This window comes from Chiloscyllium punctatum, chromosome 16 (assembly GCF_047496795.1).
Source record: "Chiloscyllium punctatum isolate Juve2018m chromosome 16, sChiPun1.3, whole genome shotgun sequence".
NCBI lineage: Eukaryota > Metazoa > Chordata > Chondrichthyes > Orectolobiformes > Hemiscylliidae > Chiloscyllium > Chiloscyllium punctatum.
This window is the reverse complement of record NC_092754.1, coordinates 50,540,769-50,568,041: the sequence shown is the minus strand read 5'-3', so window position 1 is coordinate 50,568,041 and position 27,273 is coordinate 50,540,769.

Below are 27,273 nucleotides of genomic sequence, written 5' to 3'. Positions count from 1 at the left end.
TGTCTTGTAAAGAGGAAGAAGGAGGCTTACATAAGGTTGAGGAAACAAGGTTCAGACAGAGCGTTGGAGGGATACAGGATAGCCAGAAGGGAGCTGAAGAAAGGGATTAGGAGAGCTAAGAGAGGGCATGAAAAATCTTTTGCGGGTAGGATCAAGAATAACTCCAAGGCATTTTATGCGTATGTGAGAAACATGAGAATGACGAGAACGAGGGTAGGACCGATCAAGGACAATAGTGGAAGACTGTGCATTGAGTCGGAAGAGATAGGAGAGGTCTTGAATGATTACTTTTCTTCAGCATTTACAAACGAGAGGGACCATATTTTTGAAGAGGAGAGTGTGAAAAGGCCTGGTAAGCTAGAAGAGATACTTGTTAGGGAGGAAGATGTGTTGGGCATTTTGAAAAACCTGAGGATAGACAAAACCCCCAGGCCTGAGGGGATATATCCTAGGATTATGTGGGAAGCAAGAGACGAAATTGCAGAGCCGTTGGCAATGATCTTTTCGTCTTCACTGTCAACGGGGGTGGTACCAGGGGACTGGAGAGTGGCGAATGTTGTGCACCTGTTCAATACAGGGAATAGGGATAACCCCGGGAATTACAGGCCAGTTAGTCTTACTTCGGTGGTAGGCAAAGTAATGGAAAGGGTACTGAGGGATAGGATTTATTAGTATCTGGAAAGACATTGCTTGATTAGGGACAGCCAGCACGCATTTGTGAGAGGTAGGTCTTGCCTTAGAAGTCGTATTGAATTCTTTGAGGAGTTGACCAAGCATGTGGATGAGGGTAGAGCAGTGGATGTAGTGTACATAGATTTTAGTAAGGCATTTGATAAGGTTCCCCATGGTAGGCTCATGCGGAAAGTCAGGAGGCATGAGATACAGGGAAACTTGGCCAATTGGATAGAAAACTGGCTAACTGGTCGAAGTCAGAGAGTGGTGGTAGATGATAAATATTCAGCCGAGAGCCCAGTTACAAGTGGAGTTCCGCAGGGATCAGTTCTGGGTCCTCTGCTGTTTGTAATTTTTATTAATGACTTGGAAGAGGGAGTCCACGGGTGGGTCAGTAAATCTGCAGATGATACGAAGATTGGTGGAGTTGTGGACAGTGAGGAGGGCTGTTGTCGGCTGCAAATGGACTTAGATATGATGCAGAGCTGGGCTGAGGAGGGGCAGATGGATTTCAACCCTGTCAAGTGTGAGGTTGTCCATTTTGGAAGGACAAATAAGAATGCGGAATACAGGGTTAACGGTAGGATTCTTAGTAAGGTGGAGGAGCAGAGGGATATTGGGGTCTATGTTCATAGATCTTTGAAAGTTGCCAATCAGGTGGATAGAGCTTATAAGAAGGCCTATGGTGTGTTAGTGTTCATTAGCAGAGGGATTGAATTCAAGAGTTGTGAAGTGATGTTGCAGCTGTACAGGCTCTTGGTATGGCCACATTTGGAGTACTGTGTGCAGTTCTGGTCGCCTCACTTTAGAAAAGATGTGGAAGCGATGGAGAGGGTGAAGAGAAGATTTACCAGGATGTTGCCTGGAATGGAGAATAGGTCGTACGAGGATAGGTTGAGAGTGCTCGGCCTTTTCTCATTGGAACGGTGAAGGATGAGGGGTGATCTCATAGAGGTTTATAAGATGATCAGAGGAATAGATAGAGTAGACAGTCAGAAACTTTTTCCCCGGGTACAACAGAGTGTTACAAGTGGACATAAATTTAAGTTGAATGGTGGAAGGTATAGGGAGGATGTCAGCGGTAGGTTCTTTACCCAGAGAGTGGTGGGGGCATGGAATATGCTGCCTGTGGGAGTGGCAAAGTCAGAATCATTGATGACCTTGAAGCGTGAATTGGATGGGTACATGGATAGGTGCTTAAGCTAGGACAAATGTTCGGCACAACATCGTGGGCCGAAGGGTCTGTTCTGTGCTGTATTGTTCTATGTTGTATCTATGTTCTATACATTTCATTGGGCACTTGAGATTTCTCCACCTTTATGCCTGTGAAAAAATTTAATACCTCCTCTTTTTTTATCTTAACATGTTCTGGAACCTCACTATCCCAACTGAAATCCCCGGCTACAATTCCTTTCTCCTGTGTGAATTCAGATGAGAAGTATTCATTGAAGACCTCACCTGCTTTCTCTGACTCCATGCATATTGTTCCTTTGTTTTCTCACAGGCCTTCCTCTTTCGCTGGGAATCCTCTTACTCTCACGATGCTGATAAAATACCTGTGGCTTTTCCGCAATTGTATCTGCCAAATATATTTCATGACCATTGTTTGTCCCTCATTTTCCACAATCCCCTTGCACTCTCTACACATGTGAAGGGCTTCACCTGATTTTATTGCACTGTATTTTCTTTATCAGACTCACGATATCACTTGATCAGTATTCCCTGGACTTGCTGCCTTTACTATTCACTCTTCAAGGAGCACACTGGCCCTTTGTTCTCACTGCATCACTTTAAAATACTCCACTTTCCTAATATGGACCCAACTACAGGGAGTTACTCCCAGTCTCTGTTTGCCGGATCCTCTGTAATGATCGTGATACTGATAGGAGGCACAGTTGTGAGGGGGACAGACAGGAGACTGTGTGGCTCCAGAAGAGACCCCGGGATGATGTGCTGCCTCCCAGGTACCAGGGTCAAGGATGTCGTTATTGAACATTATGAAGGGGGAGGGTGAACATCCAGAGGTCATTGTGCACATCGGTCCACATGACAGAGGTAGACAAAGGGATGGGGTCCTGTTACCCAGGAGGATTTAAACTAGTTAGGCAGGGAGTTGAGACTGTGAGTGAGAGAGGGACCATCAAAGTGTCAGGGGAAATACAGCAGCCATCAAGAGCAAGTTACCTATTCAGGATATCCAGGGGCACAGTCGAGGGAGGGAAAAGACTACTGATTTAACGTGCATTTATTTCAACACACGAGGCCTGACTAGCTCTGGGGACTGGGATATTATAGCCATAACAGAAACATGGCTGAGAGAAGGGCAGGACTGGCAGCTCAGTGTTCCAGGATAAAGAAACTACAGGAGTGACAGAAGGACATGTAAGTGAGTGGGGGGGAGTTGTCCTTTTGATTCGGAGCGACATGACACCTGTGCATCGAGACAATTCTGTTAAGCAGTCATCAAATGAGGCCATAACTTTAAAAGTTAGAAACAAAGAGGGGATGGTCAGTCTGCTGGGATCATGTTCTAGACCCTCAAATAGCCAGCGGGTACGAGAGGAGCAAATGTGTAGTGAGTTTGCAGGTACCTATAAAAATAATAGAGTAGTATTGGATGGAGATTTTAACTTCCCCTGGATTGGCTGGGTCACCCAGAGTGTAAAAGGCCGTTACTGGGTGGAATTTGTAAAATGTGTCCAAGAAAGTTTCCTCAGTCAAGACGTAGAGGGCTCTACGCTACTCAGGCAGGTGCAACACTGGACCTCTCCTCAGAAAACAAGGTCGGGCAAGTGACTGAAGTATCAGTCGGAGAGCACATTGCGTCCAGTCACAACATCTGTCTTTGTTTTAACATAGTTGTGGAAAAAGATTAGGCAGGTTGACAGGTTTAGGTCTTAAACTGGGACTGGGCCAATATTGGGGCCATTCAGCAGGATCGAGCAGGGGTTGATTGGGTGAAGGTAAAACTCACACGACACTAGGGTATAGTCCAGATGGTTTACAGAGGAACCTCGATTATCTGAACTAGATGGGCGGGCACTATTTCGTTCAGATAATTGATTATTCGGTTAATCAATTCAATACCTTTCCTCTGGGGCTCGGAGTTTTCAGTCCAGTCTGCTCCCTGTTCAGGTGACTAGGTAGCAGCAAGCCATGAGCGAGACCCCACACCCTGTCAGACCCCAAAAACACACCCCGCTCGCCTCCAAACCCATCCAACACCGCCCCCACCCGACTCTCAACGTCGCCCCCCCAAACCGACCCAACAGCGAATCCTGCCCCCAAAACCGTCTGACACCACCCTCCACTCGCCGCCTGCCCCCAACTCCCAGACACATCCTACATCACCCTCAGCCCGTCCTCAAACCCGTTCAACACCGCCCCCCGCCCACCACACCCACCGTCCAATCCATGTCCACACCCATGCCCCCATAAGTGTTACCTAGGTAAGCGGATAGTGAAGAAGGTCTTTGGAATGCTTTCCTTTATTGGTCAGAGCATTGATTCTAGGAGTTTGGGGGTCATGTTGCAGCTGTACAGCTCACTGGTTAGGCCACTTTTGGGATATTGCATGAAGTTCTGGTTTTTTTCCTATTGGAAGGATGTTGTGAAACTTGAAAGTGTTCACAAAAGCTTTACAAGGATGTTGCCATGATTGGAGGATTTGAGCTACAGGGAGAGGCTGAAACGACTTCGACTTTTCCCTGGAGCGTCAGAGGCTAAGGGGTGACATTCTTGAGGTTTATAAAATCATGAGGGGCATGGATAGGACAAACGGACAAGGTCTTTTCCCTGGGGTGGTGGAGACCAGAAATGGAGGGCGTAGGTTTAAGGTGAGAGATGAAAGATTTAAAAGGGACCTAAGGGGCAACCTTTTCACGCAGAGTGTGGTTATGTATGGGATGTACTGCGAGAGGAAGTGGTGGAGGCTGGTAGAATTGCAGCATTAAAAAAGCATCTGGATTGGTATATGAATAAAAAGGGTTTAGTGGGAAATGGGCCAAGTGCTGGCAGATGGGACGAGATTAGGAAAGGATATCTCGTCGGCGTGGACGAGTTGGACTGAAGGGTCCGTTTATGTGCTGTACGTCTCTAGGATTGTCTGGCTCTAAATGTTTTCCACTGTTCCTTTACAGACTGACATTTCAGTCTGTTTCCCCTGTTTACCTTGGTCAGTTCTCTCTCAAAATCATATAATGGTCTTTGGTACTGATGCTGGGGTGTGCTTTATGGTCACTTTAAAATGTCATAATCTCTTTGAATTCCGGTATAATTTCTTTGAGGATCTCGGTGTCTTGTTACTCATTCATTCAGCTTCATCACCCAACAGTCGATCTGAGATTGTTACATCCGTAGCTATTTGCACAATGCGTTATTCAAAGAAACACAGACAAAACATTCAAGGAGGATCTCGGATAATATCACTGTTGCCAATGTGTCTGTCCCAGATTATACAAAGATTGACGTCTTCAAAAAATATCACACCAGCTTTGCTACAATTTCTAATGAATTCCTGTTTAATGCAGGGATGAGCAATGAAATACTGCAAGGCAGCATCTCCGAAACACCCGCACCAATCAACCAAAAAGCCCCGTGGCCCAACATTTCAACTCCCCCACCCACTCTGCCGAGGACATGTAGTTCCTGGGCCTCCTTCACCGCCGATCCCTCACCACCAGACGCCTGGAGGAAGAACGCCTCATCTTCCGCCTCGGAACACTTCAACCTATGGGCATCAGTGTGGACTTCAACAGCTTCCTCATTTCCCCTTCCCCCACCTCATCCTCGTTTCAAACTTCCAGCTTAGCACTGTCCCCTTGGCTTGTTCGTACTTGTCCGACCTGCCTATCTTCTTTTCCACCTATCCACTCCACCCTCTCCTCCTTGACCTATCACCTTCATCTCCTCCCCCACTCACCCATTGTACTCTATGCTACTCTCTTCCCACCCCCACCCTCCTCTAGCTAATCTCTCCACTCTTCAGGCTAACTGCCTTTAATCCTGATGAAGGGCTTTTGCCCGAAACGTCGATTTCGCTGCTCGTTGGATGCTGCCTGAATTGCGGTGCTCTTCCAGCACCACTAATCCAGAATCTGGTTTCCAGCATCTGCAGTCATTGTTTTTATCAGCATATAAACTGTTCTCCTGCTTGTGTTTTTGACACATAGCGCCCAGAATTCGCATTCAGGCTGATTCAGCTGCATAATCTGAGGCCAAATGCTTTCTCTGTAATGCCTTTGTTATCCATTAGTGTCAGGGTTCCCATCTTGCTTTTCCATTCTGCCTGTGATCCTGTAAGGTTGATTACTGTTGAATATTTATGTTCCACCTTTTGTTCACCCTGTAATCACGTCTGTCTGGTGACTAAGTCTCATTTATCTCTGTGTCACAAGGCTATTGCCATATTGCAGGTACTTTGTCCATTCCAAATGAAAACAACATTATAATTTCCTCTTCCCCACAATGTCCTGTCACAAACCAATTCATTGATGTACAGTTTTAGTTAAATTCTGTCCTTTCCTGTTCCTTTCTGCTTGTCTTCAGCCACATTCCCATGCTGTTCTGAGGCTTCACATTTTCTCTTTGGATTTGGAAATCTCCATTGACCTGAAGCCTGTCCCTGCATCCTCTCTGTCAGTTTAAAGCCCTGCCTATAAACCTACCGACATGTTTGGCAAGGACACTGCTCCCAGCAGAGTTGATTTTAAATCACTCATGGGATGTTGCTGTCTCTGGCTGGCCCTTAATCGCATGCCAACCCTGACCAGCCTTAGAGCTGAGTGGCTTGTCAGATCATTACAGTGGGCATTTGAGCGTCAATCCCATTGCCCTAGTTCTGGATTCATATGTAGGCCAGACTGGCAGCGTATAACAGATTTGTTTACTGAAAGGGTATTATTAAGCGGTTAGATGTGTATCCCTGACTCTGGCATTAAATTCTGGATTAACAGTCTAGTGAGAGTAACACGAGGTCATTCCCTGGTCTACTGAGAGCTCCCTCATCCCTGAGTACTGCTCTCAGTGCACCTTCTTCCTGACTGTGATTTGATCCTGATACCTTCCTGCACTCTGGTGATATCACTCAGTCTCCCTCCATGTGGTATCTGTCACTGTGAGGGTCTAATTGATGCCGGTGACTGCACCTTTTGCAGCTACTCCAGATCCTGAGCCAACAGAATTCTCCACTCCAGGGAGATGAGGCAACACAGACCAGGGATGGAGACTGGGATTTTCCAGATCTCTGTGGGACTTAGTGCCATTCTCCCTGTGTAACCCTCACTGCATCAGTCTAATTTCCCATTCTGCCTGTTTCTCTATCTCCTGTAGATACTCAGGATGCTCTTGACTCAACAGAATTCCCAATTCCTGTCTCATCCATCACCACACTGAAGACAGTTGGTCAGCCAGAGAGATGGAGAGTGAGATCTGGAGCCTTCAGTAAATCCTGCAGCGAGTTAAGATCACTCACAGTGAACAGAGCAGAGTATATTTAAGGGATCGAACTTTGGTCCAGAAGACATGACATCGATACAGTGTTGAAGCATGAACACAGAGCATGATGGTCCCAGTCTCAATCCCCACCTCTTGTTAATTTTCATCTCTGCTGTACTGAATGTTCCTATGTCAATATAGTAAGTTGACAGTTATCAATCCAGGCCTGAGCTGTCGTAGTGAGGATCAGTACAACAGAGGGGAAAGCAGGCCTCCCTCAAGGAGATAGTATTGAAACAGGATCTTTCTGTTCTATATTCCCTTCTCACGATATCTATTGTTATGTGATAGAGTCATACAGCAAGGAAACATGCCTTTCGGTCTAACTTGTTTGAGCCAATGTCTTGAATGCTTGTAATTCCCAGAAATTTTCCTATTTCTGTAAACTCCACCCCTCCCAAATTCCCGCTGTTTCTTTGAACCCTACTCCGATGCTGACGACTCTCCCTGTATGTAAATTGCTCCAATGTCGATAACATGCCCAATCTCAGTAATCTCATCCTGCACTCAGTACAATAATTCCCATTTCTGTAGCTTTGCACAATACTTACAGTAACGTCGTCTCTGTAAAATCCTCCAGCCTGGAGCAAAATACCCACCTGTACTTTCCTCAAGCCCCAAGAAAACATGATATCACTGTAACCTTCTGCAGGCCCTATAACACTCCTGCCTCCTGGCCTATCGCACCACACGACCACAGTAACCTTCTCCCAACCTCCTTACCGATATGAACACCTCCAGACCCTTTTCAAGCCACAGCAGCACTCCACATCTCTGTTTGCTCGTCCACTCCCTACAGTCCTCCCAGCACCTCAAACACTCTCTCTTTGTGTAATTCTGCAATTTAGGCAGCACGGTGGCTCAGTGGTGAGCGATGGTGCCAGGGACCCAGGTTCGATTCTAGCGTTAGGTGACTGTCTGCCTGTGTGGAGTTTGCACCTTCTCCCTGTGTTTGCGAGGGTTTCCTCCAGGTGTTCCAGTTTCCTCCCACAGTCCAAAGATGTGCAGGTGAGGTGAATCGGCCATGCTAAATTGTCCATAGTGTTAGGTGCATTGTCGGAGAGAAGTGGGTCTGGGTGGATTACTCTTTGGAGAGTTGGTGTGGACTTGTTGGGCCGAAGTACCTGTTCTCATGCTGTAGGGAATCTAATCTAAACTCTCCCTCTGCGTTCCATATTACTGCCCCTAAATATATCCCTCTATCCATAATCAGCCCCAACCCCTTCAAACCTCCGAGTCTCTGTGAACTCCCACAGCTCCAACATCCCTCGTTAACTGTGTAACCTTTTCCATTCCTGAAACACTCTGAAAATGTGGACATCCTACACACCTCCCTATCTGAGTAATCCTCTCAGTTCCCGGTAAAACCCCCGAGCTGTGGAACCAGCTCCAATGCTTGTGACTCTCCCGATCAGTTTCTACAAGACTTACTATCTCTGTAACATCGTCCTGTCGCTATCACCCGCCCTGTCAATGTAAGATCCTCCGGTCTCCCCACCAATCTAATCATATCGATAACCTTCTCCAACTCTTACACACCTATCTGTGTAAACGTTACACTCCCCGACAACCATCCCTAAAGCAGAAACCTCCTCCAGTGTCTGCAAAACTCCCTATCTGTATTTGTGTCTTCAGGATCTATTGCTGTTCCTGTCGCTGTAAACTCTGACAGATTGTACAGCTTTCCGGTCCATATTCTTTCCAGAACCTCAGCATCTGACATCAACAAAAGTCTTCATTAACTACAGCCTTCCATATCTCTGTTCTTTCCTCAATTCTATACAACTCTCTCAATCTCTGGAAGTAGCTCAATTCCATAAAATACTCCCTGTCTGCGTAAACTGCCCCAATCCTGCACAGAGAAGCCTCACTGTCCTTTTGATCACCTGTAGTCTCTTCAGATCTCCCTGCATCTTCCTTGACTCCATTGAATACAGCCCATCTCATGTTATCACTCCTCTAACTCATATGTTACTCCCCATCTCTGATATTCTTCAGTTACTGCAATTCTCATTTTTTTCTCCAGAGCTTCCAATCCCCCGCTCGATGTAAGGTTTTGATCCCTTGCAACATGTTTAACACCTGTAGCAGCCTCCAACTCCTCAACGCATCCTGTCGCAGTAACCTCCTCAAATACTACAGCTCACTGTCTTTGTAATATTCAGTATCTGCAACCCTCTTGATTTTTGTAACCCCCTCCAGAACAGCACTCCACATCTCTGTGTAACTGATGGGAATGCTGTAAACCTGCCTTCACAGTCCTCAGTAACTCTCTGAATTTCTGCAGCCCGACAACACTCAGTATCTCTGGCTCCTCCAATCCCTACATTTCTCCCTGGCTGTGCGAACTGATCCAGCCCCTTCAAACCTCCGTATCTCACTCACTCCTGCAGCTCCAACTATTATCCATGTCAATGTAATTACCAGCACCAACAATCCTCCCGGTCTCTATAAACTCCTGCAGCTCCAACTACCACCCCTACCTGTGTACTTTCCAGTCTCTCCAATCCTCCCTTCCTCTATAAACTCCTGTAGCTCCAAATACCACCCCATCTGTCTACTCTCCAGTGCCTATAACACTCCCTTTCTCTAAAAGTTCTGTAGCTCCAACTACTACTGTGTAATCTCTAGTCCCTATATTCCTCCCGTTTGTAAATCCTTCAGAACTGATAATCCTGTAACTCTACTTGACATCTTTCAGTCCGACAACCACCTGATCTCAAACCAGTAACAGTGATCTCAAATCATCGAACTCTGTAACATCCTCCAGTCTCTACAGCCCAGCTTTTCTCTGTTAGCTTCTCTGGTATCTGTATTCCTCTTCATCTCCAGTTACAGATCCTTGCTCAGTGAAACAATGTCTCAGGACCGAATCTGTAAGAACACAAGAATCTTTGGTGTATCAATAAATTTACCACATTTTCTAAATTTTAACGACTGCAAGTTCAACCTCTCCACGTCTTCTTATCAATATCCCTCCATTTTGAAGATCAGTCTGGTGAAACTTCTCTGGGCTGCCTCCAATGCAAGGGCATTTTCCCTCCAGATATGGGACCAAACCTGTTCACAGTATTCTCACTGTGGGCTGACAGGAGTCCTCTATATTTATTACAAGCCTTCCCTATTTTTATTCTCCATTCCCTTTGAAATCAATGCCAGCATTCCATTTACATTCTCCATGACCTGCTATCCCTGTATGCTACCTTTCTGAGATTTATACACCAGGATTCCCAAGTTACGCCATAGCGTAGCGTTCTGCAGTTGATCTGAAACCAAGAGCTGACAGCAATAATCACGAAAGTGCTGGAATGTATGTTAAACGATATGCCAGAAATACTAACTGCACACTTAGAAACTTATGGAATAAGCGCAGTCCATAAGACCATCATGTATAGGGATAGAATTAGACCATTCAATCCATCAGGTCTATTCCACTATTCGATTGTGTATGAATTGTTTCTCAACTCCATTCTCTCACTCCCTGTAACCCTTGATCTCCTTATTCATCCAGAACCTGCTTATCTCTGAGTAAGATACACTGAATCAATTCGCATCCATAGCCCCATGAGGCAGTGAGTTCCACAGATCCATCACCCTCTGGCTGAATAAATTCCTCCACATCTCTATTCTAAAGGGTCGTCCCTTCACTCTGAAGCTGTGCCCTTGGCCCTTAGTCTCTCCTGCTCGTGGAAACATCTTGCCCACGTCCACTCCATCCAGGCCCCTCAGTTTTCTGTAAGTTTGAATGAGATTCTGCCGCCGCCTCTGAAACTTCATCAAGTGCAGACCCAGAGACTTCACCTGCTCCTCATATCACACGAATTTCATCCCTGAAATCTTTATTGGAAACCCATTTCTCTTACCCCTTCACATCCTTTGTCCAGACTCTGAATGAATAACATGTTGAGTGTCGTCCCAACACTGACCCCTGCGGAGCTCCCCCATCACCAGTTCCCGTCGTGAAAAAGATCCCTTTCTTCACACTCTCTGCCTTGTGCCAATCAGACAAATCCTCTATCCATGCTCAGCAAGTTGTACTGAAACGGAAATTTCATTTCACACCCACTGCTGGATTTATTTTTCTGTCTGGCTGTAAACAGCAGAGTTTCACCATTACCTTCCCATCTGTAATTCCCTGGAGAAGGTGGTGGGGAGCTGCCTTCCTAAACCACTGCAGTCCTTTGGGTGTAGGGGCAGACACAGTGCTGGGAGGATGGAGCGTGCCTTGGAGTGCCCCTTGGAAATGCAGGTGTTTCCATGCACCTGGAGCTCCTGTCCTTCCAGGGTATAGTGGTTCCGGGTTTATGAAGTGCTGTTGAAAGGGCCTGCTCGAGTGACCTCAGTGCTACTTGTAGATCTTTTATTCCTTCATTCATTGGTGAACATGAGCTTTGTTGGCTGGACCAGCATTTATTATTGATTTTGAGTGGTCCCTGAGAAGGTGGTGGTGAGCTGCCTTCCTGAGACACTGCACCAGCCGTTGGAACTGTTGTTATCCATGTAGCCTCCAGCAGGCGCTACAACACTCCTCATGTCTCCAACTGCACACAGACAATGCAGCACTCCCTTTTATATCTGACATCCTCCCCGACTTATAACTCTTATAGTTCTTCACACTATCTCACCTCTTCCATTCCCATCTGTGTTAGAGATCTCTAAAATTTCTTTATTCTTGTTTAAATTTCTGATCACCTAAAATCTGTCCCTTTTTAAATTTGTAACCCCTTCAATTTCTGTAACTCTCCATATAACTGTAATCAATGACAGCACAAGCTCCCTTCCTTAAATCTCTATAATTACAATGGTTGCGTGTGGTAAATTGGAACTTTTCATCCTCCTTATCCATCTCGGGACTTCCAGGCCCCACAATCCCACTATTTGGAATGCTCACATTCTCTGCACCTCCTTATGTCCTGAGGGTCCTTGAACACCACCAGTGCTCCAAAAGTTTATACTCCCCCCAGTTACTGCAAGTCTTCTCGCTCTGTAACATCCAACAGTCTCCAGTACCATACAACACTTGCTGGCTCTCAATTTGTATTTGTTGAAGTCTACACAAATCTGTAAGCAGCACAGAAAAAACACTTTTGACTCTACATAGCTCTGTCATGAACAAGCTACTATCTTTACTTCCTTCACCTTCTTCAGTGTCTGCAACTCTCACTGTATCTTCCAATGACCTGCTTTCGACACTGCAGATCTGCCTAGCTCCCCAGATAACTTGTTTCATCCCACATACCTCGCTCAATCACTGTAACACCCTCTGCTCTGTCTAATCCTCCTCTTTCACACTGTCTTCCAGGCACAACAGCGATCCTATAAGAGAGCAGTACAGACTGGGATGTTATAAATCTTAGCTGAGGCTCGAGGACTACCATTACCTGGGAATCACAAAGGGAGAGAACCTGAGAGACAGCAACACAGAGCGGGAGAACTTTAATCAGTAGCGAGGATCGAGGTCAACTAGGAATCGGAGTTGGAGAAGCAGCAGAGCAGGAGGCTCGAAATCAGCACCGAGTCACAGAGGGAGTGACCATGTGACGGAGCAAATTGGAGCAAATGCGTGAGGCTCACTCATACCTGAGATTTACAGAGGCAGCAAAGTTTGAGTATATAAATCAGTACTGAGGTTCATGGCCTAATTGTGCCTGGGAGTCACAGAGATGGTGACCCTGTGAGGGAGCAGAATGGAGTGGGAGCTGGAGAATTGCACGTACCTGGGAGTCACAGAGATGGTGACCGTGTGAGGGAGCAGAGTGGAGTGGGAGCTGTAGGATTACACGTACCTGGGAGTCACACAGATAACTTTCTGCTGCTGGGACGGGCCTGCACTGAGTTTGGAAGAAGTACAAGAGCCTTCACAGAAAAGGCTGTAAATTCATTGGCAGATAATACACCGTTATTAGCGACTGTCAGTAAATTGATAGAAGTTAGCAAATTTATTTTTTCAACTTCTGAAATAAGGGTTGAACTCAGAAATAAGAGGGAGAAGTGAAATTCTGAGCCAATATATATATATTACCCTCAGTAAGCCACAGTTGTACAAGGGAGTTAACCATATTGTTTTTTTTCCCTGATATTAATTTAATTCTAAGTAATTAAGTTACTCTAGACATGTTGCATCTTAAAATGCAAACAAGACATGTTTGTTAAGTGGAAAATATGTTCTGTTACGTTGGGAAGTCATAGCCCCTGCTCGTGTCCTAGATGAACACTGGGTCTTGGAGCTCAGATAGTGACGAGAGACACTGTGAGACATCTGTGATGCTGGGAGCTAGGTGAATAGCTCACACAGAGAGCAGATCACCCTGCAGACATGACAGCCAAGAAGAAGAAAGGGAATAGGGGACGAGACAATCGAAGAGAAACATTCAGGGAATGGAAGAATATCCTGATATCTCCCTCCCAATTCAGTTTCCTGGTTTGGAAGCTGATGAAGGTGCGGGCTGTTCAGGGGAGGGCTGTCGGAGCCATGTCTGCGGCACCACAAGCAGCCTGACTGTGCAGGAGGGGAGGGAAAAGGAAGGAGGAGCAATAGTCACAGGGGAGTCAGGAAATTAAAGAAGGTGTCAGTATTTCTGTAATTCCAGGATTGTCGGGGTAAGAATATAATGGTGTCTGCAGGACATTCGTCTCGGGGACAGTGAGCAGTCAAAGGTCATGTCTATGTTACTAGGAATGACCTTGGTAGGAAGGGTGAAGCGGTCTGGGAATCAGAATTTAGGGAGCTAGGTGGATGGTTAGCAAGCGGGACATCAAATGTAGCAATCTCTTGGTTACTGCCAGTGCCGTGTCCAAGTGAGAACAGTGCTAGGAGTTTTAGGTAGATGAGAGTGTGACTGGAATGATGGTGCAGCAGGAAGGGCTTGGGTTTCCAGGGATATTCGGACTGGTTCTGGGGAAGGCAGCAACTGTACAAGCTGGTGGGCTAACGTGACAGAGCTGGGACAGAGTTCCTTGTGCGGTGTTTGGGAGGGATGGAAAATAACTTGGCGGGTGCATTGGATCCAAAAAGGAATAGTAGAGGAGACTACCTTAATTCTCATAATAATGGGAGATACAGTTGGTACTAATTTACAACAACAAGTTTATCAGTGGAAGATGGAATAAGAAAGAAAGCCTTAATCTGAGGTACTCTGCATGGACATGAATACTCCAAGTTTGGAGAGTTCGAGATGCAGATTGGTGTGTGGAAATCTGATCGACTGTTCACCAAAAGCTGGCTCAAGGAATAGCAGGACTGTGTGTTAAATATTGCTGAGTATCAGGGATTCTGAAATTATAGAAGGGAAGGGAAATGATGAAGGTGGAAGTATTGGTTTTGATTAGCATTAGTTAAGGCACCCAAGAGAAAGAGCCTACTCACTCACTCGGGACACCTCGCTACCTTTCCCTCTGCTGTTACAAATAATTCCACCTCCCTTAGTACTGTTTGGTAATTCTCACATTTATGAAGGAACCAACCCACACAAGAGCAGAAAGAGCCAAAAGGGATAGGGGGCTCCCCAACATTCAGCTCCTCACTCTCTCACAGGGAATGATCCTGACCCAAACAACCATGAGAGGCTGACTGACCGTGTCCAAGCTCCCGGGCTGGGATCTGAGACTCCCCCTGACTCACTGTGCTGGGCACCGTGACTGACCGTGTCCAAGCTTCCGGGCTGGGATCTGACACTCCCCCTGACTCACTGTGCTTGGAACCATGACTGACCGTGTCCAAGCTCCCGGACTGGGATCTGAGACTCACCCTGACTCACTGTGCTGGGCACCGTGACTGACCGTGTCCAAGCTCCCGGACTGGGATCTGAGACTCCCCCTGACTCACTGTGCTGGGCACCGTGACTGACCATGTCCAAGCTCCCGGACTGGGATCTGAGACTCCCCCTGATTCACTGTGCTGGGCACCGTGACTGACCGTGTCCAAGCTCCCGGACTGGGATCTGTGACTCCCCCAGACTCACTGTGCTGGGCACCATGACTGACCATGTCCAAGCTCCCAGACTGGGATCTGAGACACCCCTGACTCACTGTGCTGGGCACCGTGACTGACTGTGGACAATTATGTCAGGCTTCCTCATTTTGTGTCTGTGCTAAACACCAAGACAATACAGCAGGCGGGTGAGCCTCGTAGCTCTGGCTGAGGGGAAACACTGCTGAGGGCATTGTAAGGCAAGGCAATCGTTCTGTGAGCATTCAAGTCAGTTCAAAGTGCGTGTGTACAAACACTGAATGAGCACCCCAGAGAGAGAGGCCATGAGTTGTGTGTGTCCCTGAGCACAGTGTCCTTGCAGCAGCATTGAGTGTGTACAAACACGGAGTGAGCATCCCAGAGGGGCAGTCCATGAGCTGGGTGTGTGCCTCTGAGCACAGTGTCCTTGCAGCACAATTGCAATGAGAGTTGTGAGTGCACCCTGAGCTGCAGTATTGAACTACAAATGTATACTGTCAGTGGGTCGGAGATGTGCTGGGATGGCATGGTGAGGCTGGCATGTGACATGTGCCAGCATTGGTGGGTGTGGATTACATGCAGCTTCTGTCTTTGTAGTGTCCCCCGAGACGTTGGTGTCCAAGATAGAAGGCTGCAGGAGCGAGGGGCAAGACGGAGTCACCAGTTACCAGCTCTGACTTTCACGTCCAATTTTGCATATTGAGTTTCCCTACTGTGGGAGGGAGGTTATGAAGCTGTAACTTGTTGAGGAGAGATCCACTGAATGTGGCTGTTGATCATCAGTAATCATTCAGTCAACATTTTGCCACTCCCGGGCTCAAATCTTGTTTTAGAGATCAGTCCAGTACAGGAACAGGCCCTTCAGCCCAGCAAGCCCGAACTGACACATGATTCCGTTCTAAAGTTAAAAAGAAAGTTTTGCTCCGACACCCTCTCTGTCCTTCTATTCCCTACTTACTCATATTTGTGCCAAGATCCCTCTTCAACCTTGCTCTATTAGCTCCTTCTCCTCTATCAGTGCATTCCAGGCACTTGCACATTCTGTCTGGAACAGCAAAAACAAACCTTGCCGATCATATCTCCCGAACTTTCTCCCTTTTACCAAAAACCTACGGTCTTGAGTAATTGTTATTTCTACTCTGGGGGGAAAAAAGCCTCTAACTGTCCTTCTATCTATGACTCTGATAATTTTGTAAATATCTATCAGGTAGCCCCCATAGCCAACGATGCCCTGATGCACACAAACCATGTGTGTTCAATTTCTCCTTCTGGCTAATACCCTCCAAAACAGACAACATCCTGGTAAAACTTTTCCATACCCTCTCCAACACTTTCACATTGTTCTGCTGGTGTGGCAATCAGCACTGCACACAATGTTCGAAATGTTCCCGAACTAAGTTTCTCTACAGCTGCAATATGACCTGTTAATTTTCATACTGCATGCTCCGATGCCTGTCTGCAAGTTTGCCGTCAGTCGTCTTGATCACCCTATCCACCCGTGTTACCACTTTCAGGGAACTGTGGAGCTGTACACCAAGATCCTTCGGATGTTGATGCGGCCAGTAGTTTTTCCATCCACATTATACTTATCTCCTGCATTAGACCTTCCAAAATGCATCACATCACAATTGTCCAAATAAAGTTACGTCTGTGTTTTCTCTGTCCAAATCTGCAGCTGACCTATATCCTGCTGTATTCTCTAGCAATCATCCTCATAATCTGCAACTCAGCCAATCTATTTACAGATCTCCAGTCACAAAAACACTGTTCCACCACTACTCTGTCTTCTATGACCAAGCAGTTATCTATCTTACTCTCCATCTTACTAACTGAACGCTGATCCCATTTCACTTAACCTTCTGCATGAGCCTGCCATAAGCAACCATATCTAAGGCCTTGCTAAGGTCCAATCGGCCAACATCCAGTCCCACGCCCTCATCAATCAATTTTGTCACTTCCTCAAAATAATCAATCAAGTTTGTGAGACAGGATATTCCCCACACAACTGCGTTGCCTGTTGCTAGTAAGTCAATATTAGAGTATTTTTGGAGCTGCACTCATTCAGACAAGTGATTATTCCATCATATTCCTGACTTGAACCTTGGAGGTTAGATTAGATTCCCTACAGTGTGGATACAGGTCCTTCAGCCCAACCAGTCCACACCAACCCTCCGAAGAGTAACCCACCCAAACACATTCCCCTGCCCTATATTTACCCTGACTAATGCACCTAACACTATGGGCAATTTAACATGGCCAATTCACCTGAACTGCACATCTTTGGACTGTGAGAGGAAACCAGAGCACCCGGAGGAAAACAATGCAGACATGTGGGGGGGAGGGGGGGGAGGGAATGTGCTACTCCACACAGACAGTCACCGAGACCGGAATTGAACCTAGGACATTGCTGCTGTGAGGCAGCAGTGCCAAGCACTGAGCTCTTAATAGTTACTGTACAGTGGGAGGTATGTCGGGTTGTGATGGTTACTGTACAGTGGGAGGTATGTCAGGCCTTGATGGTTACTGTACAGTGGGAGGTATGTCGGCCCATGGTAGTCACTATACAGTGCGAGGTATGTTGGGCCGTGAAGGTTACTATACAGTGGGAGGTATGTTGGGCCGTGAAGGTTACTGTACAGTGGGAGGTATGTCGGCCCATGGTAGTCACTATACAGTGGGAGGTATGTTGGGCCGTGAAGGTTACTGTACAGTGGGAGGTATGCCAGGCTGTGACTGTTACTGTACAGTGGGAGGTATGCCGGGCCATGATGGTTACTGTACAGTGGGAGGTATGTCGGGTGTGAGGTTTCAGACTGAGTTGTACAGAGTATGGTTCTGCTGCTGCTGATGGCCCATTGCACCTCATAGATGCATCATCATAATTTGTTGCTCAATCTGTTGAACGCCTGTCCCAATAGAAATCCATATCATGGTGAGGTGGGTCTGCAAAATGTAAAGGTAGCCCTTGCTCCCCATAAGGACTGTGCAGTGACCATTCTTACTGGTATATGAAATGTAGAAGTGTATCTGCAGCAGGCAGATCGGTGATGATGTGGTCAATGATATGTTTCCCTTTTACTGATTCCCCCATAACCTGTCGCAGAGCAGTCTAGCAGCTACAGGATCCAGCATCAATGCTGAGCACTGTATTGACTATATGCCAAGAACTGCCCCCTCAGCCTGGCTATGTCCTGTCAGTGGGTCAGAACCTACCCGAGAGGATGGTGAAGTTGCCAGTGACATAGTCCTGTTCACAGAATCCTGCTTTACAGGCAATATCTGACTGTTTTTTGATTAGCTCGTGGGAAATATACAACAGGTCACTTTTACATTTTGTATAATGAAGTGTTAATATCACTTTGTTTCTTACATATTTTAAAATAACCCAAACATCATTTTTTTTTAATTGAAAACAATTGAAGTGAAGAATAACTGAAATATCAGAGCACAAACTTGACTATTACTCAATTTAGTGACTGTCGTAAACAGCCGATTCATGGTCAGATCAGTGAACACACCATCTTCCAGGCAGCAAAGCTGTTGGAAATGACTTTGAGGTAAAGCCTGAATTCAGACACAGTGTTACTGGGCCTCACCATGACCTCCAAAATACTGACCATCTCCAAAATCTGTCCAGAGTGCTTGCAAACTGGAGCTGGGCAGTTACTCACGCAATAGACTGGTTAGAGACATACCTGAACAGCGGGGAGTGGTGTGTGGGCAGACTGGTCAATGGACTAGCACATGGCGCAGTTCAACATTTGTAACAATGATCTATAAACAAGCATGTCTTGCAAGTATATCGCTTCTGGTATGGCATCTAAACTCTGTAATTCTGCACCTTGGACCTGATTCTGAGTGGAGGTGTTATAAAGGTGATGGGCTCCTGCAGCACATGGCATCTTACATTGAATCCCTCTTAAACCATATCCAGTGTATGTTAGCCCCACAATGTCAGTATCCAAACAGAATTGTGCAGCTCCATTGATGGCAGGCATCATCCCAGACCAACGTTCTTGTGTGTGACTTGAGCTGGAAATCTCCGTGTAAATGTTTGCAGCATTGTTCTCTTTACTGAAGGTCTGACATCCTTTCATAATACCAACTTTTAGATTGTCCAATAAGCACAAAATCCACCCATGTATTCAGTTCACTTTTATAACAACAATATGATGAAAACAGTGCCCAACTCACAGTAAGGAGCATTGAAAAATTGAGTCTCATTACAGAAGCCAAGACCAAATTATGAATAAATACAAGGAATTTGAAAATATACATTTATTCTTCCTTTAATTACTGTTGTGAACTTATAGTCGACTCTCCTACTCCTCAGCGGCAACATGAATGACTGTGTTTTTTTTCAGAACCACACTTTTTGACTCTAATCTCCAGCATCCGCAGTCCTTCCTCTTCTCCCTACTAATATTCACCCATAATTATTTTCATGGCAACAATATCACTGCATATTTAAACATATTACAATCAGATCTGGGTACATTTTGAATTGCTTCTGTCTATCTCAGAGCTCAGTAATGTGGGATGTGAATGGCAGTGTCTGTGTGATGCTCGGTCTGTAGGCCATGCCACTGAGAGACTGACAGATTGTTTAAAACAGCACATCCCTTCAGCTATTTACAAGTAACATGTTACTGCCTAGACACTCGTAGCCTGAGCTCACAAAACCCAAAGTACAGTGTCCAACATTGGACAGGTCTGGACAATATTTTCATTTCATTTATTCATGGAATATGATTTGGCCAGTATTTATTGTCCATCCCTTGTTGCCCTTAAGAAGGTGAGGGTGAGTTGCCACATTGAACCACTGCAATCGATGTGCTGTAATTAGACTTACAATACTTTGAGGACCTGACTAGAAACATTGATGAGGGTCGAGCTGTGGATGTGCTGTATATGGACGTCAGCAAGGCATTTGATAAGGTTCCCCATGGTAGGCTCATTCAGAAGGTCAGGAGGAATGGGATATGGAGACCTTAGCTGTCTGGATACAGAATTAGCTGGCCAACAGAAGACAGCGAGTGGTAGTAGAAGGAAAATATTCTGCCTGGAAGTGAGTGGGTGTTCCACAGGGCTCTGTCCTTGGGCCTCTACTGTTTGTAATTTTTATTAAAGACTTGGGTGAGGGGATTGAAGAATGGGGCAGCAAGATTGCAGATGACACAAAGGTTGGGGTGTCGTTGACAGTATAGAGGGCTGTTGTAGGCTGCTGCGGGACATTGACAGGATGCAGAGATGGGCTGAGAGGTGGCAGATGGACTTCAACCTGGATAAATGCAAGGTGATGGATTTTGGAAGTTCGAATTTGAAAGCTGAGTACAGGATTAAGGATAGGATTCTTGGCAGTGTGGACGAACAGAGGGATCTTTCTGTGCAGGTACATAGATCCCTTAAAGTGGCCACCCAAGTGGACAGGTTGTTAAGAAAGCAAATGGTGTTTTGGCATTCATTAACGGGGGACTAAGTTTAAGAGTCGTGAGATCTTTTTGCAGCTCTATTAAACTTTGGTTAGACTGCACTTGGAATATTGCGTCCAGTTCTGGTCGCCCTATTATAGGAATGATGTGGATGCTTTGGTGAGGGTTCAGAGGAGGTTTACCAGGATGCTGCCTGGACTGGAAGACTTATCTTATGAAGAGAGGTTGACTGAGCTCGGACTCCTTTCATTGGAGAAAAGCAGGAGGAGAGGGGACCTAATTGAAGTATGCAAGGTAATGAGAGGCATAGATAGAGTCGATAGCCAGAGACTATTTCAAAGGGCAGAAATGGATAATACGAGGGGTCATAGCTTTAAGCTGGCTGGAAGAAAATATAAAGGGGATGTCAGAGGCGGGTTCTTTACACAGAAAGTTGTGAGAGCATGGAATGCGTTGCCAGCAGCAGTTGTGGAAGCAAGGTCATTGGGGACATTTAAGAGTCTGCTGGACATGCAGCTGGTCACAGAGATTTGAGGGTGCATACATGAGGATCAATGGTCGGCACAACATCGTCGGCTGAAGGGCCTGTTCTGTGCTGTCCTGTTCTATGTTCTATGTTCTAATACCATTAGGGGGGTGACCTTGAAATAGTGAAATTGAAGGAATGGCAAAATACTTCCCAATCAGGATGGTGGATGGCTTGGAACGGAAAGCGAACATGATGATAATCCCATGTGTCTGTTTCCCTTGTCCTTCTTGATGGTCATGGTTTCAGAGGTACGTTGTAAGAAGCCATGTTATATTTCTGCAGAGCACCGTGTAGATGGCAGGTATTGATGCTTCGGAGTGTCAGTGGTTGAGGGGTGAAGCTGCATTCACAGGGAAAATGGGGAGGGGGCAGGTATTTCATGGCACATACATTCAATATAGAGATGGTTTTATAGATGGTGTACAGGCTTTTGGAAATCATGAGGTATGTTATTTCTGCAGGATTCCTAGCCCTTGAGATATTCTTGTAGCCAATTAATTTATATGTGTCCAAGTGTGACGCTGAAAAAGCACAACAGGTCAGGCAGCATCTGAGTACGAAAGTATATGGTCAGTCCAGTTCTGGTTAATGGTAATCCGCGGGATATTGGTCGTTGGGAGTTCAGTGATGGTGGTGACATTGAACATTAGAGGATATGATTCCATTTTCAATTATTAGAGGTATTTGTTGTTTGGCATGTGTGCAATGGGAATTGTACTTTTCACAGTTAAGCACACACCTTCATATTTCCAGGTCATTGTTGCATTTGGATAAGGATTGCTTCAGTATCAGAGTAAATCACTAATAGTGGTGAATATTGTCCAGTCATTGGTAAACAATCCCAGTTGTGACTTCACTTGAGTAGGGATGGTCATTTATGAAGCAGCTGATAATTATTGGGCCTAGTGCAGAGAGCACTTTTACAGCTCACTGATGCTCTCCCTCTCTCTGAGCTATGAAACTGGCTTCGAGTTCCACTTGCTCCAAAGGTGTTTAGCAACATATCTGAATGGAATAATATGACAATACCTACCACATGGAGCTGAGTGATGACTTGGTTAGTTGGACAGCTGGTTTGTAATGCAGATTAATACTAACAGTGTGGGTTCAATTCCTGCACTGACTGAGGTGTATGATAAGGGCTGTCCTACTCAAGCTCTCCCTCACTTGAGGCATGATGACTGTCCAGTTAATCTACCGCCAGTTGTCTCTGTCTAACGAGAGAGCAGCCCAATCATCCTGTCGGGGTATGGTGCCCTACCTTTCCATTTCTGATCTACAGGCTTACCCAGAAACCCCTCCCTTGGGGAACTGCGGCAGAGCTGAGATGGTTGGTCTCCAACAACCCCAGCCACCTTCCTTTGTACCAGGTGTAACTTCTGCCAATGCAGACGATTCCTATTTGCTCCAGGTTTGCCGTTAATCCTGGATACGACATTTGGTCAAATGCAGTTATGATCATGTTGAAAGTGAAGTCACTGTCACCTCACCTCTCGAATTCAGTTGTATGTTTTCTTGTTGTAAATCGTTTAGCTGAAGACTGCCATCTGGAGGAGACTAAAGTTGATCCTCCCATCGATATTTCTGTTTGAACATTGTTGTGAAAGTTTCAGCCTTAGTTTTCCTATTATTGTGCTGGGCTCTTCAATCTTTGAGGAAGGTGGTATTTGTGGATCCTTCTCCCCCGGTGAGGTGTGTGATTGTCCACCACCACTCACCCAGACTGTATATGAGAGGATTGCAGAGATGAGTCCTGATTCATTGGATGGATCTGTGTATCAATTTCTATTTATACCGTGTGGTGAGTAAGTGGCTCAATTTAGTAACTTCATCTCATTCTGAGGTGTATTTGGTGCTACTATAGTCAGGCCCTCCTATATTCTCCATTTAACAAGGCTGTATCACTGGCTTGATGGTCAGGATAAAGTGGAGCATACACCAGGCAGTGATAGTGAAACTTATGCTGGAGTACAATTCTGCTGCTGTTGATAATGACCCGTACCGCCTCACACAGGCCAGTGCAAAGTTCCAAAATCTATTGGAAATCTGCCCTGTTAAGCACAGTGATGGTATCACAAATGCACAGGGGGTCTTCACGATGTAAAAGTGGAACTTTGTCTCCAGAAATACTGTATGCAGTACTCGCCGTTCCCAATACGGTTATCGATCAATGTGTCTGCAGCCGGTAGGTTGGTGAGGATGAGATCAAGGATGTTTCTACCTGTCAGTCATTCCCCCCGACTCAGTCCAGACGCAGTGAAGCAGTTATGTCGTTTTGGACACGACCACCTCGATCTGCAATGCTGCTGTTGAGCCCCTCTTGGTGTTGGGTTTGAAATGGCCCACCCAGTATACATTCTCCAGCACTGTCACTCTCTCAGTGCTTCCACCAAGTGTTTTTCAATGTAGAGGGACACTGATCCACCAGCTGAGGAGGGGTGTCAGCATGAGGTTTCCGTGTCAGTGTTTGATCTGACACCGTGAGGCTGAGGGAGGGGAGTCAGCAGGAGGTTTCCGTGTCAGTGTTTGATCTGACCCCGTGAGGCTGATGTAGGGGAGTCAGCAGGAGGTTTCCATGTCATTGTTTGATCTGACACCGTCTGGTTTTGTTATGTCACATTGTTGTTTGAGCAGTCTATAGGACACCTCTCCCAAATCTAGCACTTACCCCCAGACGTTAGGAAGGAGGAGTTTCCAGGGTGTGCAGGGCTTTTTATTTGTGTCACTGTCAACCGAAGGGCCTGTCCTGTGCTGTATGACACTGACTCTATTTCTGTCGTGATTGGACAATCCAAGGTCTCACTCCTTCAGTTACTCCCAGTGCCTTCTCTATTCCAAAGATTTCTTTGATATTTTCTCTATTAAGACATTGCTCAATTGCATTTTTAAACTATCTACTTGGATATCTGTATCTTTCTTTGTCATCTTCTCCAGCCGCTACATCCATCTGTGTCTCAGTATCTCCACAACCCTCCATATCTCCACAATTTTCATCTCATACTCCAGACCCATCTATGACTGCAACTTCTGCCAGCCCTTACATGTCTCCCTATATCTATACCTTCCAGCTGCTACACTTCTCCCTATGTCCTGTGATTGAATTTAAAAATATTTCACTAACATGTTCGAAAATGCACAGACCACGCTATTCTCGGCCATCTCCAGCCTCGCTTTTCTTTTCCTGTAACATCTCCAGCCTTGCTTTCCTATCGCCATAACATCTCCAGCCTTGTTTTCCTATCTCGGTAACATCTCCAGCATTGCTTCCCTATCTCTAACATCTTCAGCCTTGCATTCCTAGACACTTCAGTGAATTGGTTATACATCTGCTCCTGTATTTTCATCTTTCTGGGGCTATATAAAATATTCCCAGCAGTGTGTTCTGTCAACATTTTGATCCTAACCTTGGCTGATAAACCCTCATTTGAAGACTCTTCCAAGATATTGTCCTTCCTTGCTGCTGTAACTGACTCCTTAATTAATAATACAACACCATCTCCTCTTCAACACCCTCTCCTCTCCTGCCCATATTTTCCAGTATAACAGAATATTGAGTTGTTGACCCTGACCTCCCTCAAACACGTCTCTGTGATGGCAAAAATGTCACACCTCCAAATGTCAACTCATTCCTTTACCACATCAGTCTGTCTGGTAATACTCCCAGCCTTAACATAAGGTGGAACATATCACTTGGAATACTTGTACCTTGGAGTTCTTCAGTCATTCACTATTTCTTATAAGGCTGCTCAAACCATGAACCAAAATTATAACTCTGGCACTGAATGTTGAACTGTCATTTCTTTTTTTAAAAAAACGTATTCATCAAGTGCAACTCTCCAGAACTGAGCAGTCAGCTCCACATACAATGACTTTTTGATGGTTACTTCCCCACTCAGTGTACAGAGGGGACAGCTGCAGTAATGTAGAAGGTGAGGACTGCAGTTGATAGAGATCAGAGTCGAAAAGTGTGGAGCTGGAAAAGCACAGCAGATCAGGCGGCATCCGAGGAGCAAGCGTGTTGATGTTTTAGGCATAAGCCATTCATCAGGAAGGCGTTGGTGCATTCCTTCTTTTTTCATTCTGTGATTCACAGGACTTTGGGAACCGTACTTACTCAGGCAGGCGGCACGGTATTTTGCGTTGAAATGGAAAGCAGTGAATCAGTTGGTTGGACATGGAATAGAAAAGTTGAAGGGAAGTACAGACTGATTGAAGTACAAACGTAAGGACTGATAAATGAACTGGGTCAGATGGGGGGTATACCCAAAGTTATTCCAGGAAGTGATGGGAGAGATTTGTGTGTCTTTGGCGATAACCTTTGAGTCCTCATTGTCCACTGGAGAATTGCCAGATGATTGAAGAATGGCAAATGTTATTCCCTTGTTCAGGAAAGGGAATAGGGATAACCATGGGAATAACAGAACAGTCAGCCTTATATCGGTGGTGGGCAAAGTATTAGAGACGATTCTGAGAGGCAGGATTTACAATTACCTAGAAGACAATAGTTTGATTAGAGGTAGTCAGCATGGCTTGGTCAGCAGCAGGTCATTCCTCAGAAACTTATTGAGTTCTTTGAAGATGTGAAAAAACATGTTGATGATGGTCGACCAGTAGATGTGGTGAACAAGAATGTTAGCAAGGCATTTGATAAGGTTCCCCATTGTAGGCGCATTCAGAAGGTAAGGAGGCAAGGGACACAGGAAAGTTTGACTGTCTGGATATGGATTTGCAGGCCCATAGAAGACAGAGAGTGGTAGCAGATGGAAAGTATTCAGCCTGGAGCTCAGTGACCAGTGGTGTTCCATAGGGATTGGCTCTGTGACCTGTGGTATTTGTGATTTTTATAGATGAGTTTGATGAGTAAGTAGAATGGTGGGTTAATACGTTTGCCGATGACATGAAGGTTAGTGGAGTTGTGGATAGTATGGAAGGTTGGTATAGGTTACAAGAGGACATTGACAGGATGCAGAGCTGTGCTGATAAGTGGCAGATAGAGTTCGACCTTTAAAAAAAGGAAGCGATTTATTTTGGAAGGTTGTATTTGCACACACCATACAGGGTTAAAGGCCGAATTCCTGGCAGTGTAGAGTGACAGAGGGATATTTTGCTCCAAGTCCAGAGATCCCACAAAGTTGCCACCCAAGTTTGCAGGGTTGCTAAGAAGGCATATAGTGTGTTGGCTTTCATTAACAGGGGTATTGAGTTGATGAGCAGTGAGGTTAATGCATAACTCTATAAAGCTGTGGTCCAACCACACTTAGAATATTGTATGAAGTTCTGGTTGCTACATAGAACATAGAACAGCACAGCACAGAACAGGCCCTTCAGCCCACGATGTTGTGCTGACCATTGATCCTCATGCATGCACCCTTAAATTTCTGTGACCATATGCATGTCCAGCAGTCTCTTAAATGTCCCTAATGACCTCGCTTCCACAACTGCTGCTGGCAACGCATTCCATGCTCTCACAACTCTGTGTAAAGAACACGCCTCTGACATCCCCTCTATACTTTCCTCCAACCAGCTTAAAATTATGACACCTCGTATTAGCCATTTCTGCCCTGGGAAATAGTCTCTGGCTATCGACTCTATCAATGCCTCTCATTATCTTGTATACCTCAATTAGGTCTCCTCTCCTCCACCTTTTCTCCAATGAAAAAGTCCGCGCTCAGTCCACCTCTCTTCATAAGATAAGTCCTCCACGCCAGGCAGCATCCTGGTAAATCTCCTTTGAACCCTCTCCAAAGCATCCACATCTTTCCTATAATAGGGCGACCAGAACTAGATGCAGTGTACCAAGTGCAGTCTAACCTAAGATTTATAAAGCTGCAACAAGATCTCACGGCTCTTCATCTCAATCCCCCTGTCAATGAAAGCCAAAACACCATATGCTTTCTTAACAACCCTATCCACTTGGGTGGCCATTTTAAGGGATCTATGTACCTGCACACCAAGATCCCTCTGTTCCTCCACACTGCCAAGAATCCTATCCTTAATCCTGTAATCAGCTTTCATATTCGACCTTCCAAAATGCATCACCTCGCATTTATCCAGGTTGAACTCCATCTGCCACTTCGCAGCCCATCTCTGCATCCTTTTAATGTCCAGCTGCAGCCTACAACAGCCCTCTATACGGTAAACGACACCTCCAATCTTTGTATCGTCTGCAAACTTGCTGACCGATCCTTCAGTCCTCT